Source organism: Triturus cristatus, chromosome 8, assembly GCF_964204655.1.
Source record: "Triturus cristatus chromosome 8, aTriCri1.1, whole genome shotgun sequence".
NCBI classification, from domain to species: Eukaryota; Metazoa; Chordata; class Amphibia; order Caudata; family Salamandridae; genus Triturus; species Triturus cristatus.
The window spans coordinates 1,646,880,199-1,646,898,304 of NC_140591.1; the positions used below are offsets into that span (position 1 = coordinate 1,646,880,199).

At 49.6% G+C, this 18,106-nt stretch overlaps 1 pseudogene across 1 annotated transcript in view; it reads left to right on the plus strand.

Annotated features, from left to right (window-relative positions):
* Positions 1-17,759, plus strand: part of LOC146808486 (TRPM8 channel-associated factor 2 pseudogene) — a 161,917-nt pseudogene extending 144,158 nt beyond the window's left edge. Inside the window, exon 3 of the transcript XR_014968034.1 lies at positions 16,761-17,759. The product of XR_014968034.1 is annotated as a TRPM8 channel-associated factor 2 pseudogene (transcript). The remainder of the gene's footprint in view (positions 1-16,760) is intronic.
* The last annotated feature ends 347 nt before the right edge of the window (positions 17,760-18,106 follow it).

Sequence of the window (18,106 nt, forward strand, 5' to 3'; positions counted from 1 at the left end):
GTCAAGACTGATTTGCATATAGCCAGGTCTAAACTGGGGTGGCATGGTGAGCAAACGATTGATGGATTTAACCCAGATCTCTTGACTGGGGGTGAATGTTTTGATTTGTTCTGCATTCCGTCCATCAATTGTGTGTCTTTTGCTTTCTCGCCCTAAGTGCGCCAGGTATGCTCAGACGTGAGTCCTGAGCTCACTGTGCCACTGGAATCAAGCTATCCTGGCTGAAGAGGGGTGAAACCCCGAAACCGGTCCTAGGATGCTTGTTTCCGGTCCAGGGAGGACCTGGCTTGGCAGTTCAGGCTGGACTGTTCCCATGAGGCACAGGGTCAAGACTGATTTGCATATAGCCAGGTCTAAACCTGGGTGGCATGGTGAGCAAAAGAATGATGGATTTAACCCAGATCTCTTGACTGGGGGTGAATGTTTTGATTTCTTCTGCATTCCGTCCATCAATTGTGTGTCTTTTGCTTTCTCGCCCTAAGTGCGCCAGGTATGCTCAGGCGTGAGTCCTGGGCTCACTGTGCCACTGGAATCAAGCTATCCTGGCTGAAGAGGGGTGAAACCCCGAAACCGGTCCTAGGATGCTTGTTTCCGGTCCAGGGAGGACCTGGCTTGGCAGTTCAGGCTGGACTGTTCCCATGAGGCACATGGTCAAGACTGATTTGCATATAGCCAGGTCTAACCTGGGGTGGCATGGTGAACAAAAGAATGATGGATTTAACCCAGATTTCTTGACTGGGGGTGAATGTTTTGATTTCTTCTGCATTCCGTCCATCAATTGTGTGTCTTTTGCTTTCTCGCCCTAAGTGCGCCAGGTATGCTCAGACGTGAGTCCTGGGCTCACTGTGCCACTGGAATCAAGCTATCCTGGCTAAAGAGGGGTGAAACCCCGAAACCGGTCCTAGGATGCTTGTTTCCGGTCCAGGGAGGACCTGGCTTGGCAGTTCGGGCTGGACTGTTTCCATGAGGCACAGGGTCAAGACTGATTTGCATATAGCCAGGTCTAAACTAGGGTGGCATGGTGAGCAAACGATTGATGGATTTAACCCAGATCTCTTGACTGGGGGTGAATGTTTTGATTTGTTTTGCATTCCGTCCATCAATTGTGTGTCTTTTGCTTTCTCGCCCTAAGTGCGCCAGGTATGCTCAGACGTTAGTCCTGGGCTCACTGTGCGACTGGAATCAAGCTATCCTGGCTGAAGATGGGTGAAACCCCAAAACCGGTCCTAGGATGCTTGTTACCGGTCCAGGGAGGACCTGGCTTGGCAGTTCGGGCTGGACTGTTCCCCTGAGGCACAGGGTCAAGACTGATTTTCACATAGCCAGGTCTAAACTGGGGTGGCATGGTGAGCAAAAGAATGATGGATTTAACCCAGATCTCTTGACTGGGGGTGAATGTTTTGATTTGTTCTGCATTCTGTCCATCAATTGTGTGTCTTTTGCTTTCTCGCCCTAAGTGCGCCAGGTATGCTCAGACGTGAGTCCTGGGCTCACTGTGCCACTGGAATCAAGCTATCCTGGCTAAAGAGGGGTGAAACCCCGAAACCGGTCCTAGGATGCTTGTTTCCGGTCCAGGGAGGACCTGGCTTGGCAGTTCGGGCTGGACTGTTTCCATGAGGCACAGGGTCAAGACTGATTTGCATATAGCCAGGTCTAAACTGGGGTGGCATGGTGAGCAAACGATTGATGGATTTAACCCAGATCTCTTGACTTGGGGTGAATGTTTTGATTTGTTTTGCATTCCGTCCATCAATTGTGTGTCTTTTGCTTTCTCGCCCTAAGTGCGCCAGGTATGCTCAGACGTGAGTCCTGGGCTCACTGTGCCACTGGAATCAAGCTATCCTGGCTGAAGATGGGTGAAACCCCAAAACCGGTCCTAGGATGCTTGTTACCGGTCCAGGGAGGACCTGGCTTGGCAGTTCGGGCTGAACTGTTCCCCTGAGGCACAGGGTCAAGACTGATTTTCATATAGCCAGGTCTAAACTGGGGTGGCATGGTGAGCAAAAGAATGATGGATTTAACCCAGATCTCTTGACTGGGGGTGAATGTTTTGATTTGTTCTGCATTCTGTCCATCAATTGTGTGTCTTTTGCTTTCTTGCCCTAAGTGCGCCAGGTATGCTCAGACGTGAGTCCTGGGCTCACTGTGCCACTGGAATCAAGCTATTCTGGCTGAAGAGGGGTGAAACCCCGAAACCGGTCCTAGGAAGCTTGTTTCCGGTCCAGGGAAGACATGGCTTGGCAGTTCGGGCTGGACTGTTCCATTGAGGCACAGGGTCAGACTGATTTGCATATGGCCATGTCTGAACTGGGGTGGCAGAGTGGGCTAAAGAACGGTGATGGATTAAACCCAGATCAGTTGACTGGGGGTGAGTGCTTGCAATGTTCAACACTCCGTCCATCATTTCCTTTGGTTTTTGCTTTGTTCGCCATAAGTTGGCAGGGTATGCTCAGACGTGAGTCCCTTGCTCACTTTGCCACTGGATTCAAGCAAGCCTGGCTGAAGACGGCTGAAATGCCAGAAACCGGTCCTAGGAAGCTTGTTTCCGGTCCAGGGAAGACATGGCTTGGCAGTTCGGGCTGGACTGTTCCATTGAGGCACAGGGTCAGACTGATTTGCATATGGCCATGTCTGAACTGGGGTGGCAGAGTGGGCTAAAGAACGGTGATGGATTAAACCCAGATCAGTTGACTGGGGGTGAGTGCTTGCAATGTTCAACACTCCGTCCATCATTTCCTTTGGTTTTTGCTTTGTTCGCCATAAGTTGGCAGGGTATGCTCAGACGTGAGTCCCTTGCTCACTTTGCCACTGGATTCAAGCAAGCCTGGCTGAAGACGGCTGAAATGCCAGAAACCGGTCCTAGGAAGCTTGTTTCCGGTCCAGGGAAGACATGGCTTGGCAGTTCGGGCTGGACTGTTCCATTGAGGCACAGGGTCAGACTGATTTGCATATGGCCATGTCTGAACTGGGGTGGCAGAGTGGGCTAAAGAACGGTGATGGATTAAACCCAGATCAGTTGACTGGGGGTGAGTGCTTGCAATGTTCAACACTCCGTCCATCATTTCCTTTGGTTTTTGCTTTGTTCGCCATAAGTTGGCAGGGTATGCTCAGACGTGAGTCCCTTGCTCACTTTGCCACTGGATTCAAGCAAGCCTGGCTGAAGACGGCTGAAATGCCAGAAACCGGTCCTAGGAAGCTTGTTTCCGGTCCAGGGAAGACATGGCTTGGCAGTTCGGGCTGGACTGTTCCATTGAGGCACAGGGTCAGACTGATTTGCATATGGCCATGTCTGAACTGGGGTGGCAGAGTGGGCTAAAGAACGGTGATGGATTAAACCCAGATCAGTTGACTGGGGGTGAGTGCTTGCAATGTTCAACACTCCGTCCATCATTTCCTTTGGTTTTTGCTTTGTTCGCCATAAGTTGGCAGGGTATGCTCAGACGTGAGTCCCTTGCTCACTTTGCCACTGGATTCAAGCAAGCCTGGCTGAAGACGGCTGAAATGCCAGAAACCGGTCCTAGGAAGCTTGTTTCCGGTCCAGGGAAGACATGGCTTGGCAGTTCGGGCTGGACTGTTCCATTGAGGCACAGGGTCAGACTGATTTGCATATGGCCATGTCTGAACTGGGGTGGCAGAGTGGGCTAAAGAACGGTGATGGATTAAACCCAGATCAGTTGACTGGGGGTGAGTGCTTGCAATGTTCAACACTCCGTCCATCATTTCCTTTGGTTTTTGCTTTGTTCGCCATAAGTTGGCAGGGTATGCTCAGACGTGAGTCCCTTGCTCACTTTGCCACTGGATTCAAGCAAGCCTGGCTGAAGACGGCTGAAATGCCAGAAACCGGTCCTAGGAAGCTTGTTTCCGGTCCAGGGAAGACATGGCTTGGCAGTTCGGGCTGGACTGTTCCATTGAGGCACAGGGTCAGACTGATTTGCATATGGCCATGTCTGAACTGGGGTGGCAGAGTGGGCTAAAGAACGGTGATGGATTAAACCCAGATCAGTTGACTGGGGGTGAGTGCTTGCAATGTTCAACACTCCGTCCATCATTTCCTTTGGTTTTTGCTTTGTTCGCCATAAGTTGGCAGGGTATGCTCAGACGTGAGTCCCTTGCTCACTTTGCCACTGGATTCAAGCAAGCCTGGCTGAAGACGGCTGAAATGCCAGAAACCGGTCCTAGGAAGCTTGTTTCCGGTCCAGGGAAGACATGGCTTGGCAGTTCGGGCTGGACTGTTCCATTGAGGCACAGGGTCAGACTGATTTGCATATGGCCATGTCTGAACTGGGGTGGCAGAGTGGGCTAAAGAACGGTGATGGATTAAACCCAGATCAGTTGACTGGGGGTGAGTGCTTGCAATGTTCAACACTCCGTCCATCATTTCCTTTGGTTTTAGAATGATGTATTTAACCCAGATTTCTTGACCTGGGTGAATGTTTTGATTTGTTCTGCATTTCGTCCATCAATTGTGTGTCTTTTGCTTTCTCGCCCTAAGTGCGCACAGGGTCAAGACTGATTTGCATATAGCCAGGTCTAAACTGGGGTGGCATGGTGAGCAAACGATTGATGGATTTAACCCAGATCTCTTGACTGGGGGTGAATGTTTTGATTTGTTTTGCATTCCGTCCATCAATTGTGTGTCTTTTGCTTTCTCGCCCTAAGTGCGCCAGGTATGCTCAGACGTGAGTCCTGGGCTCACTGTGCGACTGGAATCAAGCTAACCTGGCTGAAGATGGGTGAAACCCCAAAACCGGTCCTAGGATGCTTGTTACCGGTCCAGGGAGGACCTGGCTTGGCAGTTCGGGCTGGACTGTTCCCCTGAGGCACAGGGTCAAGACTGATTTTCATATAGCCAGGTCTAAACTGGGGTGGCATGGTGAGCAAAAGAATGATGGATTTAACCCAGATCTCTTGACTGGGGGTGAATGTTTTGATTTGTTTTGCATTCTGTCCATCAATTGTGTGTCTTTTGCTTTCTCGCCCTAAGTGCGCCAGGTATGCTCAGACGTGAGTCCTGGGCTCACTGTGCCACTGGAATCAAGCTATCCTGGCTAAAGAGGGGTGAAACCCCGAAACCGGTCCTAGGATGCTTGTTTCCGGTCCAGGGAGGACCTGGCTTGGCAGTTCGGGCTGGACTGTTCCCATGAGGCACAGGGTCAAGACTGATTTGCATATAGCCAGGTCTAAACTAGGGTGGCATGGTGAGCAAACGATTGATGGATTTAACCCAGATCTCTTGACTGTGGGTGAATGTTTTGATTTGTTCTGCATTCCGTCCATCAATTGTGTGTCTTTTGCTTTCTCGCCCTAAGTGCGCCAGGTATGCTCAGACGTGAGTCCTGGGCTCACTGTGCCACTGGAATCAAGCTATCCTGGCTGAAGAGGGGTGAAACCCCAAAACCGGTCCTAGGATGCTTGTTTCCGGTCCAGGGAGGACCTGGTTGGCAGTTCGGGATGGACTGTTCCCATGAGGCACAGGGTCAAGACTGATTTGCATATAGCCAGGTCTAAACTGGGGTGGCATGGTGAGCAAAAGAATGATGTATTTAACCCAGATTTCTTGACTGGGGTGAATGTTTTGATTTGTTCTGCATTTCGTCCATCAATTGTGTGTCTTTTGCTTTCTCGCCCTAAGTGCGCACAGGGTCAAGACTGATTTGCATATAGCCAGGTCTAAACTGGGGTGGCATGGTGAGCAAACGATTGATGGATTTAACCCAGATCTCTTGACTGGGGGTGAATGTTTTGATTTGTTTTGCATTCCGTCCATCAATTGTGAGTCTTTTGCTTTCTCGCCCTAAGTGCGCCAGGTATGCTCAGACGTGAGTCCTGGGCTCACTGTGCGACTGGAATCAAGCTATCCTGGCTGAAGATGGGTGAAACCCCAAAACCGGTCCTAGGATGCTTGTTACCGGTCCAGGGAGGACCTGGCTTGGCAGTTCGGGCTGGACTGTTCCCCTGAGGCACAGGGTCAAGACTGATTTATATATAGCCAGGTCTAAACTGGGGTGGCATGGTGAGCAAAAGAATGATGGATTTAACCCAGATCTCTTGACTGGGGGTGAATGTTTTGATTTGTTTTGCATTCTGTCCATCAATTGTGTGTCTTTTGCTTTCTCGCCCTAAGTGCGCCAGGTATGCTCAGACGTGAGTCCTGGGCTCACTGTGCCACTGGAATCAAGCTATCCTGGCTAAAGAGGGGTGAAACCCCGAAACCGGTCCTAGGATGCTTGTTTCCGGTCCAGGGAGGACCTGGCTTGGCAGTTCGGGCTGGACTGTTCCCATGAGGCACAGGGTCAAGACTGATTTGCATATAGCCAGGTCTAAACTAGGGTGGCATGGTGAGCAAACGATTGATGGATTTAACCCAGATCTCTTGACTGTGGGTGAATGTTTTGATTTGTTCTGCATTCCGTCCATCAATTGTGTGTCTTTTGCTTTCTCGCCCTAAGTGCGCCAGGTATGCTCAGACGTGAGTCCTGGGCTCACTGTGCCACTGGAATCAAGCTATCCTGGCTGAAGAGGGGTGAAACCCCCAAACCGGTCCTAGGATGCTTGTTTACGGTCCAGGGAGGACCTGGCTTGGCAGTTCGGGCTGGACTGTTCCCATGAGGCACAGGGTCAAGACTGATTTGCATATAGCCAGGTCTAAACTTGGGTGGCATGGTGAGCAAAAGAATTATGGATTTAACCCAGATCTCTTGACTGGGGGTAAATGTTTTGATTTGTTCTGCATTCTGTCCATCAATTGTGTGTCTTTTGCTTTCTCGCCCTAAGTGCGCCAGGTATGCTCAGACGTGAGTCCTGGGCTCACTGTGCCACTGGAATCAAGCTATTCTGGCTGAAGAGGGGTGAAACCCCGAAACCGGTCCTAGGATGCTTGTTTCCAGTCCAGGGAGGACCTGGCTTGGAGGTTCCGGCTGGACTGTTCCCATGAGGCACAGGGTCAAGACTGATTTGCATATAGCCAGGTCTAAACTGGGGTGGCATGGTGAGCAAACGATTGATGGATTTAACCCAGATCTCTTGACTGGGGGTGAATGTTTTGATTTGTTCTGCATTCCGTCCATCAATTGTGTGTCTTTTGCTTTCTCGCCCTAAGTGCGCCAGGTATGCTCAGACGTGAGTCCTGGGCTCACTGTGCCACTGGAATCAAGCTATCCTGGCTGAAGAGGGGTGAAACCCCGAAACCGGTCCTAGGATGCTTGTTTCCGGTCCAGGGAGGACCTGGCTTGGCAGTTCAGGCTGGACTGTTCCCATGAGGCACAGGGTCAAGACTGATTTGCATATAGCCAGGTCTAAACCTGGGTGGCATGGTGAGCAAAAGAATGATGGATTTAACCCAGATCTCTTGACTGGGGGTGAATGTTTTGATTTCTTCTGCATTCCGTCCATCAATTGTGTGTCTTTTGCTTTCTCGCCCTAAGTGCGCCAGGTATGCTCAGGCGTGAGTCCTGGGCTCACTGTGCCACTGGAATCAAGCTATCCTGGCTGAAGAGGGGTGAAACCCCGAAACCGGTCCTAGGATGCTTGTTTCCGGTCCAGGGAGGACCTGGCTTGGCAGTTCAGGCTGGACTGTTCCCATGAGGCACATGATCAAGACTGATTTGCATATAGCCAGGTCTAAACTGGGGTGGCATGGTGAACAAAAGAATGATGGATTTAACCCAGATCTCTTGACTGGGGGTGAATGTTTTGATTTCTTCTGCATTCCGTCCATCAATTGTGTGTCTTTTGCTTTCTCGCCCTAAGTGCGCCAGGTATGCTCAGACGTGAGTCCTGGGCTCACTGTGCCACTGGAATCAAGCTATCCTGGCTAAAGAGGGGTGAAACCCCGAAACCGGTCCTAGGATGCTTGTTTCCGGTCCAGGGAGGACCTGGCTTGGCAGTTCGGGCTGGACTGTTTCCATGAGGCACAGGGTCAAGACTGATTTGCATATAGCCAGGTCTAAACTGGGGTGGCATGGTGAGCAAACGATTGATGGATTTAACCCAGATCTCTTGACTTGGGGTGAATGTTTTGATTTGTTTTGCATTCCGTCCATCAATTGTGTGTCTTTTGCTTTCTCGCCCTAAGTGCGCCAGGTATGCTCAGACGTGAGTCCTGGGCTCACTGTGCCACTGGAATCAAGCTATCCTGGCTGAAGATGGGTGAAACCCCAAAACCGGTCCTAGGATGCTTGTTACCGGTCCAGGGAGGACCTGGCTTGGCAGTTCGGGCTGGACTGTTCCCCTGAGGCACAGGGTCAAGACTGATTTTCATATAGCCAGGTCTAAACTGGGGTGGCATGGTGAGCAAAAGAATGATAGATTTAACCCAGATCTCTTGACTGGGGGTGAATGTTTTGATTTGTTCTGCATTCTGTCCATCAATTGTGTGTCTTTTGCTTTCTTGCCCTAAGTGCGCCAGGTATGCTCAGACGTGAGTCCTGGGCTCACTGTGCCACTGGAATCAAGCTATTCTGGCTGAAGAGGGGTGAAACCCCGAAACCGGTCCTAGGATGCTTGTTTCCGGTCCAGGGAGGACCTGGCTTGGCAGTTCGGGCTGGACTGTTCCCATGAGGCACAGGGTCAAGACTGATTTGCATATAGTCAGGTCTAAACTGGGGTGGCATGGTGAGCAAACGATTGATGGATTTAACCCAGATCTCTTGACTGGGGGTGAATGTTTTGATTTGTTCTGCATTCCGTCCATCAATTGTGTGTCTTTTGCTTTCTCGCCCTAAGTGCGCCAGGTATGCTCAGACGTGAGTCCTGGGCTCACTGTGCCACTGGAATCAAGCTATCCTGGCTGAAGAGGGGTGAAACCCCGAAACCGTTCCTAGGATGCTTGTTTCCGGTCCAGGGAGGACCTGGCTTGGCAGTTCGGGCTGGACTGTTCCCATGAGGCAATGGGTCAAGACTGATTTGCATATAGCCAGGTCTAAACTGGGGTGGCATGGTGAGCAAAAGAATGATGGATTTAACCCAGATCTCTTGACTGGGGGTGAATGTTTTGATTTCTTCTGTATTCCGTCCATCAATTGTTTGTCTTTTGCTTTCTCGCCCTAAGTGCGCCAGGTATGCTCAGGCGTGAGTCCTGGGCTCACTGTGCCACTGGAATCAAGCTATCCTGGCTGAAGAGGGGTGAAACCCCGAAACCGGTCCTAGGATGCTTGTTTCCGGTCCAGGGAGGACCTGGCTTGGCAGTTCAGGCTGGACTGTTCCCATGAGGCACAGGGTCAAGACTGATTTGCATATAGCCAGGTCTAAACTGGGGTGGCATGGTGAACAAAAGAATGATGGATTTAACCCAGATCTCTTGACTGGGGGTGAATGTTTTGATTTCTTCTGCATTCCGTCCATCAATTGTGTGTCTTTTGCTTTCTCGCCCTAAGTGCGCCAGGTATGCTCAGGCGTGAGTCCTGGGCTCACTGTGCCACTGGAATCAAGCTATCCTGGCTGAAGAGGGGTGAAACCCCGAAACCGTTCCTAGGATGCTTGTTACCGGTCCAGGGAGGACCTGGCTTGGCAGTTCGGGCTGGACTGTTCACATGAGGCACAGGGTCAAGACTGATTTTCATATAGCCAGGTCTAAACTGGGGTGCGATGGTGAGCAAAAGAATGATGGATTTAACCCAGATCTCTTGACTGGGGGTGAATGTTTTGATTTGTTCTGCATTCCGTCCATCAATTGTGTGTCTTTTGCTTTCTCGCCCTAAGTGCGCCAGGTATGCTCAGACATGAGTCCTGGGCTCACTGTGCCACTGGAATCAAGCTATCCTGGCTGAAGAGGGGTGAAACCCCGAAACCGGTCCTAGGATGCTTGTTTCCGGTCCAGGGAGGACCTGGCTTGGCCGTTCGGGCTGGACTGTTCCCATGAGGCACAGGGTCAAGACTGATTTGCATATAGCCAGGTCTAAACTAGGGTGGCATGGTGAGCAAACGATTGATGGATTTAACCCAGATCTCTTGACTGTGGGTGAATGTTTTGATTTGTTCTGCATGCCGTCCATCAATTGTGTGTCTTTTGCTTTCTCGCCCTAAGTGCGCCAGGTATGCTCAGACGTGAGTCCTGGGCTCACTGTGCCACTGGAATCAAGCTATCCTGGTTGAAGAGGGGTGAAACCCCGTTACCGGTCCTAGGATGCTTGTTTCCGGTCCAGGGAGGACCTGGCTTGGAGGTTCGGGCTGGACTGTTCCCATGAGGCACAGGGTCAAGACTGATTTGCATATAGCCAGGTCTAAACTGGGGTGGCATGGTGAGCAAACGATTGATGGATTTAACTCAGATCTCTTGACTGGGGGTGAATGTTTGATTTGTTCTGCATTCCATCCATCACTCGTGTTACTTTGGCTTTCTCGCCCTAAGTGCGCCAGGTATGCTCAGACGTGAGTCCTGGGCTCACTGTGCCACTGGAATCAAGCTATCCTGGCTGAAGAGGGGTGAAACCCCAAAACCGGTCCTAGGATGCTTGTTTCCGGTCCAGGGAGGACCTGGTTGGCAGTTCGGGATGGACTGTTCCCATGAGGCACAGGGTCAAGACTGATTTGCATATAGCCAGGTCTAAACTCGGGTGGCATGGTGAGCAAAAGAATGATGTATTTAACCCAGATTTCTTGACTGGGGTGAATGTTTTGATTTGTTCTGCATTTCGTCCATCAATTGTGTGTCTTTTGCTTTCTCGCCCTAAGTGTGCACAGGGTCAAGACTGATTTGCATATAGCCAGGTCTAAACTGGGGTGGCATGGTGAGCAAACGATTGATGGATTTAACCCAGATCTCTTGACTGGGGGTGAATGTTTTGATTTGTTTTGCATTCCGTCCATCAATTGTGTGTCTTTTGCTTTCTCGCCCTAAGTGCGCCAGGTATGCTCAGACGTGAGTCCTGGGCTCACTGTGCGACTGGAATCAAGCTATCCTGGCTGAAGATGGGTGAAACCCCAAAACCGGTCCTAGGATGCTTGTTACCGGTCCAGGGAGGACCTGGCTTGGCAGTTCGGGCTGGACTGTTCCCCTGAGGCACAGGGTCAAGACTGATTTTCATATAGCCAGGTCTAAACTGGGGTGGCATGGTGAGCAAAAGAATGATGGATTTAACACAGATCTCTTGACTGGGGGTGAATGTTTTGATTTGTTTTGCATTCTGTCCATCAATTGTGTGTCTTTTGCTTTCTCGCCCTAAGTGCGCCAGGTATGCTCAGACGTGAGTCCTGGGCTCACTGTGCCACTGGAATCAAGCTATCCTGGCTAAAGAGGGGTGAAACCCCGAAACCGGTCCTAGGATGCTTGTTTCCGGTCCAGGGAGGACCTGGCTTGGCAGTTCGGGCTGGACTGTGCCCATGAGGCACAGGGTCAAGACTGATTTGCATATAGCCAGGTCTAAACTAGGGTGGCATGGTGAGCAAACGATTGATGGATTTAACCCAGATCTCTTGACTGTAGGTGAATGTTTTGATTTGTTCTGCATTCCGTCCATCAATTGTGTGTCTTTTGCTTTCTCGCCCTAAGTGCGCCAGGTATGCTCAGACGTGAGTCCTGGGCTCACTGTGCCACTGGAATCAAGCTATCCTGGCTGAAGAGGGGTGAAACCCCGAAACCGGTCCTAGGATGCTTGTTTCCGGTCCAGGGAGGACCTGGCTTGGAGGTTCGGGCTGGACTGTTCCCATGAGGCACAGGGTCAAGACTGATTTGCATATAGCCAGGTCTAAACTGGGGTGGCATGGTGAGCAAACGATTGATGGATTTAACCCAGATCTCTTGACTGGGGGTGAATGTTTGATTTGTTCTGCATTCCATCCATCACTCGTGTTACTTTGGCTTTCTCGCCCTAAGTGCGCCAGGTATGCTCAGACGTGAGTCCTGGGCTCACTGTGCCACTGGAATCAAGCTATCCTGGCTGAAGAGGGGTGAAACCCCAAAACCGGTCCTAGGATACTTGTTTCCGGTCCAGGGAGGACCTGGTTGGCAGTTCGGGCTGGACTGTTCCCATGAGGCACAGGGTCAAGACTGATTTGCATATAGCCAGGTCTAAACTGGGGTGGCATGGTGAGCAAAAGAATGATGTATTTAACCCAGATTTCTTCACTGGGGTGAATGTTTTGATTTGTTCTGCATTTCGTCCATCAATTGTGTGTCTTTTGCTTTCTTGCCCTAAGTGTGCCAGGTATGCTCAGACGTGAGTCCTGGGCTCACTGTGCCACTGGAATCAAGCTATCCTGGCTGAAGAGGGGTGAAACCCCGAACCCGGTCCTAGGATGCTTGTTTCCGGTCCAGGGAGGACCTGGCTTGGCAGTTCGGGCTGGACTGTTCTCATGAGGCACAGGGTCAAGACTGATTTGCATATAGCCAGGTCTAAACTGGGGTGGCATGGTGAGCAAAAGAATGATGGATTTAACCCAGATCTCTTGACTGGGGGTGAATGTTTTGATTTGTTCTGCATTCCGTCCATCAATTGTGTGTCTTTTGCTTTCTCGCCCTAAGTGCGCCAGGTATGCTCAGACGTGAGTCCTGGGCTCACTGTGCCACTGGCATCAAGCTATCCTGGCTGAAGAGGGGTGAAACCCCGAAACCGGTCCTAGGATGCTTGTTTCCGGTCCAGGGAGGACCTGGCTTGGAGGTTCGGGCTGGACTGTTCCCATGAGGCACAGGGTCAAGACTGATTTGCATATAGCCAGGTCTAAACTGGGGTGGTATGGTGAGCAAAAGAATGATGGATTTAACCCAGATCTCTTGACTGGGGGTGAATGTTGTGATTTGTTCTGCATTCCGTCCATCAATTGTGTGTCTTTTGCTTTCTCGCCCTAAGTGCGCCAGGTATGCTCAGACGTGAGTTCTGGGCTCACTGTGCCACTGGAATCAAGCTATCCTGGCTGAAGAGGGCTGAAACCCCGAAACCGGTCCTAGGATGCTTGTTTCCGGTCCAGGGAGGACCTGGCTTGGCAGTTCGGGCTGGACTGTTCCCATGAGGCACAGGGTCAAGAATGATTTGCATATAGCCAGGTCTAAACTGGGGTGACATGGTGAGCAAAAGAATGATGGATTTAACCCAGATCTCTTGACTGGGGGTGAATGTTTTGATTTGTACTGCATTCCGTCCATCAATTGTGTGTCTTTTACTACTCTGGGACATTTCCTGCAAACAAGTAAGTAAAATTGTTTTTGTTAGTAAGTGAAATTTTAAAGAATTTAGGTTTTCAAACTCCACACTTAAAATGTTTTCCAAGAAAAACAGTCAATGTTCTCCTACTGAAAATAGTGTAATTGGTTTTACAGTAAGTATTTGGTAGTGGGAGTTGAGGTTCTAGGAGTAGACTCAGGGGTCCCCCAGGGTCAAGGATGCACCCTAGTTACACCCTCAGCGGCACTAGGACTGCCGGGAGCAGATTTCTGAGTCCTAATGATATCCAATGGGGGGATAGGGAGCCTCCGGTTGGTGGCTGCTGGCAAGTAGACTACTGGGTTGTGGGAGCAAAGCTCCTCGAGTTTAGCTCAGGGCAAATAGGGAAACAAAGTAGCACCAAAGGTGCACCCTCAGCGGCACTAGGGCGGCCGGGTGCAGGGTGCAATTTCGACGTTGAGCGCCCTGTTGTATTCAATGTGGAACCTCCGATTTGCAAAGGCACTGCAGGCTTGGGGACGAAGGTCCTCCGGGTGCGATCTCCACTTCGAGAGGTAAGTTGGGAAGTTAGAGGTTGGTAAGGCACTGTGGGGTTTGGGCACCCAAGGCCGTGGGGCTTCGGGTGCAGGGTTGCCTTTTTGAGTCAGATCTTCTTACCAGCTCCTGGTCAAGGTTGGGGGGGACCTTCTGGATTTAGGCTGCAAGCATTGGCTGGAGGCTTGAGGTAGGTCGGGGGTCACCAGATCTCGGGTCAGAATCGTCAGAATGACCTCCTCGTGGTGTTTGCCCACTCGAAATCGGGCCGTGGACGGCGGGTGCAGAGTGGGGCAGATTCAGGGTGTCCAGCCAGAGCCAGAGGTTGCAGATGAAAAAATCTGGTGTTCACTGGAGACAAAGTCTATGTGGCTGAAGGCAGGCAGGTCCTCCGAGGTTTGCGAGGTTGCTGGCTGCAGGACACACTGGGATTTCACAGGAGCAGGTTCAAGGTAGAGACAGGACAATAGTGCTGGGGCCAAGTCAGTGGGCGTCTTCCTCTTGTTAGCTGCTGCACAACTGTTTGTTCCTTCTTCTTCTTCTTCTTGCAGTTTCTTGTCTGAGGAAGCAAGATTCAGGGGTGCCCCTGATTACTAGATTCAGGGGCATTACAGGTAGGTAGAAGGCAGGGACCAATGGGTCCCTTCCCTGGGGTGGGTACACTCCCAATTATGCCACACTCCAGTGGGAGGGGGGCATGAGCCTGTCACTGGTTGGCTGAATCCCCCCATCTGCATGATGGTGGGGACTGAAAGTTGTGCTTAACCTCTCCTCCCCCACCTGAGGGGTGGAGTTGGCAGAGGTGGGCACACCTCTCTTCCTCACTTGTCTTTCCCACCAGTTCTCCCGCCCAAAGTGGGGGTCAGAATCAGTGGGGATCAGTTGCTGAAAGCAGCAAGCAGCCTGGGGAGGCTCACAAAGGCGGCAAGCCTTTGAAGCTTCCCCTTCGTGAACCCTGCCCATCCTGAGGGAAGAGGCTTGGCATCTCGTCCCAGGATGTGCATTGTTTCAGGCCCCAGCCATGCAACCTGGACACTAGTGGTAGGTTAGTTTTCCGGGAGCATCTCTAAGATTCCCTCTGTGTGCATTTTTCATTAAATCCCACACTGGCATCAGTGTGGATTTAATGTGCTGAGAAGTTTGATACCAAACTTCTCAGTTTTCAGTGTAGCCATTATGGTGCTGTGGAAGTCCCAGCACCATATACTCTTAAAGGCAGGACTGCACTTACAATGTCTAAGAATGGCCTTAAACACTGTAGGGGTACAGGGCTCATGCACCTGTACCCTCACCACTGGTATCGTGCACCCAGCTAGAGGGGTGACTTATCTATGCCAGGGCAGTGGGTTGTAGGCATGGCACACAGTGTGCCATGTCGACTCTTCTCTTTATCTGCACCAAAACATGCAGCCTGCAAAGGCAGTGTGTGAGTGTAAGGGTACAGGGCCTCTGAGGGTCTCACAATAAGTGTTGCAGCCCTTAGAAGGCTTCTCTGGTCACAGTGCCCTGGGTACCTGTGGTACCATTTAACAGGGGCTGGCCTATGGCCAGAGATGCCAATTGGCTTTAGGCTTCAATGCAGTTTCATTCTTTTTTGTGCTTAATTTGTGAAAGAATGAGTGCCAGTGCTTTAAAGTTTGTTCAGAACAGAAGCCCACGGCCAGCTCTACTGAATGTCAACGTGCACATTGCAAAGAACCTTTAGTCTTGAATTCTCCTCATGCCTCTTTAATCCACCACAAGACTCCCCCTTTATCTTACTCTTGCAGCTTCCTACCTTCTTGCCTTTTCACCTTTTGTCTGTCTTTCTTATCTTCTTTCTTTCCTTCGTTTGTGTTTCTTCTCTCTTAAGATAAGTTAAACTTAATACCAAAACTTAAGTTCAACTGAGACAAAATCCTAACTTTAGGACTTTCGGTATTCACAAAGGACATTTAGGAGTATTAAAGTTAGGATTCCTAACTTTACTACTCCTAAATGCCCTTTGTGAATACTAAGAGTCATAAAGTCAGGATTTTGTCTAAGATTACTTATGTGAATCGGGCCCAGGGCTCTGGACCTTGGCAGTAGGTCAAGAGAGGTTCCTATCCAGAAGACTAGAACTAAGGTTGTGTCTTTCTGTGCAGGGGGGACTGGAAAACTAACATAAACATGACAGAAAGAAAATTATTCTGTTGTTCTCCAAAGTGTCAGTATTATACAGTTCTGTTTATTGCACAATCTTGTGCTGATTTTGTTGTACTCTCTGGCACAATTCACTAGTTATTCTCGAGATCACACACACTGAGATGACTGTTATTGTTTACATTAGTGCCCGCTCTGGAAAGGCTGATGGCTCTGAATGTGTTGTTATTTTTCACAATGCACACAGTCTTTTTGTATTATATGAAACACACTCTGAGATGATTGTGTTGTTTTTTCTCTTTTAGTGAATGCCCTGAGATGATTGTATTGTTATTTGTTACAATGTACAGTCTTTTTGTGTTATATTATGCACACTCTGAGGAGATTTGCTGTCCCTTCACCCAGTTTGCACTATTTGCTGATTGTGCTGTTGTTTTACCACAGTGCGCATGCTGAGATTATTATGTTGCTGTTTTCCACAGTACACACTCTAGAATGACTGTGTTGTAGTTTCCCACAGTACACACCCTGGAATGGTTTTGTTGTTGTTTCCCACAGTGCACATGCTGAGATAACTGTGTTGCTGCTTTCCACAGTACACACTCTGGAATGATTGCCTTGTTGTTTCCTATAGCACACATGTTGAGATGGTTAGGTTGTTTCCCACAGTGCACATGCTGAGATGATTGTGTTGCAGTTTCCACAGTACACATGCTGGGATAATTGTGTGGTTGTTTCTGCAGTACACACTCAAGAATGATTGTGTTGATGTTTCCCACAGTGCACATGGTGAGATGATTGTGGTGTTGTTTCCATAGTACACACTCCGGAATGATTGTTTTGTTGTTTCCCAGAGTGCACATGCTGAGATGATTGTGTAGCTGTTTTCCACAGTGCACACGTTGAGATGACTGTGTTTTTGTTCCCCACAGCACACATGCTGAGATGGCTGTTTTGTGTTTTCCACAGCGCACATGCTGAGATGATTGTGTTCTTGTTTTCCAGACATGGGATTGACATAATCAAAGATATGAGGCATCTTCTAACCGGTGTCACAGACCTGGACATTGCTAATGGAGGGATACCCTCCCAACTCTTGGTCCATGGGCTACTGGCTTTCCCTGTTGGACTTGATGATTCTCATCAGTCATTTCTGGCTGCAGCACACTATGGTAAAGGGCGGGTTGTAATTGCAACACATGGAACCAAATAAATACAGTCGGTCTTAAAACCTTTCTCCTCAATGCAGTTTCTTGGCTCGATGCAGGGAGAAAAGGGAAGATTGGCATGGTGAGCAGGCTGAAGGGACTCCATGAACTTCTCAATGCGAACAATGTGGCAAGTGAATTTTCTGACCTGGTCCCAAGTCTTAGCGTCTACTGCTGCCTTCAAGACAGTGCTAGTGAGATGCAGAAAATCCAAGAGTTTGTAGCTGAAGGAGGGGGCTTGCTCATTGGAGTCCAAGCCTGGTCATGGGCCAACGACCATCCAGGCCAAGTTGCTGTAGCAGAATATCCCTTCAATAAAATACTCAATACATTTGGAATCTCTGTTCTGGGTCAGACCTGCAATGCAAAAGCTTACAAAGCTATGAAGCCTGAAGATGCTCCACAGGTGTACCACTTCCGTAGAGCTCTTTCCAAGTTCCTCCAAGAGAGCAGTTTGAAGGTGGATTCAAAGTCATCTCCAGGATCTGAAAACAAAAAACTGGGGCAAGACTGTGCTGAATTTGTGAAGCTCCCAGGTGAAGGCTCTGCAACAGTCCACTCTATCCACCAAATGCCAAACCGCCGCACTGGGGTTCTGGAAGTGAGCAAAAAAAATTTAATTGAAGCCAACTCCAACAAGTACCCGCTGATTTGTTTGTCAACACCTCTCTATGAACATTACCCCGACGTGTTTGAAGTCTACCAGAACCCTACGTTGTCCAACCTATCTGATGTCAGTGTGTCCATTGATGCCAACAATAAAGGTATAGTTAAAATCCAGATCTGCAGTTGCTAAATATTTGGGCTTAATGTGGTTGATTAGAAGGAAAACTCTTCTTCCTCATCATTAAGTTGGCCTAGTTCTCCCTGAGACCATTATATTAGTATAGTGATTCTTCTGATGTATCTTCTAATTGTTTCTCTGCTTTTACTATGGTTTCTCCTTCATATATTTTATTATTTTACTGGGTTTTATATATTGTGTATCGCCTTAGATTAAGCTGATTGTGACTCTTACTGCTTGTATGCCCCTTTACACTTAAATGCTTTTGTTTACTTTTATGGCTTTGTGCCGAAATAATGTTATTTTGAACTGAACTGATTGTTGATGCATCAAGCAGGCTCAGTAGCTCTATTGTCCCT